The 260-nt window shown below is 40.0% G+C and overlaps 1 protein-coding gene across 4 annotated transcripts in view; it reads right to left on the bottom strand.

The window, feature by feature from the left end:
* LOC119585220 (organic cation transporter protein-like) overlaps positions 1 to 260 on the bottom strand; it is a 16,938-nt gene that overhangs the window by 8,517 nt on the left and 8,161 nt on the right. The window lies entirely within an intron of this gene.

The raw sequence follows: 260 nt of genomic DNA, 5'->3' as shown, positions 1-260 counted from the left end.
CAAAATAAATATAAGAATGGAAAAAAAAAACATTAAGAAATTCAATAAAATGCCTGCTCCATCTCGAATCGGCAAACATGATTGTCCAGTTTCGGCGCGTTCACCTTGGCGTCTCAACCTCGACTCTGCAAACATCCGTTAACCCAAGCTGAGGGGCTGAGGTGGGCTTACCCCATGACGTCAAGCATTTCCTCTGTCATTTGTTTCATTTTTTAAAGATGATTTGCGACAAAAAATTGTATATAGGTTGGTGGTATTAC

The sequence above is a fragment of the Penaeus monodon genome, chromosome 19 (assembly GCF_015228065.2).
Source record: "Penaeus monodon isolate SGIC_2016 chromosome 19, NSTDA_Pmon_1, whole genome shotgun sequence".
Lineage (NCBI taxonomy): Eukaryota > Metazoa > Arthropoda > Malacostraca > Decapoda > Penaeidae > Penaeus > Penaeus monodon.
This window is presented reverse-complemented; position numbering and strand designations above follow the sequence as displayed.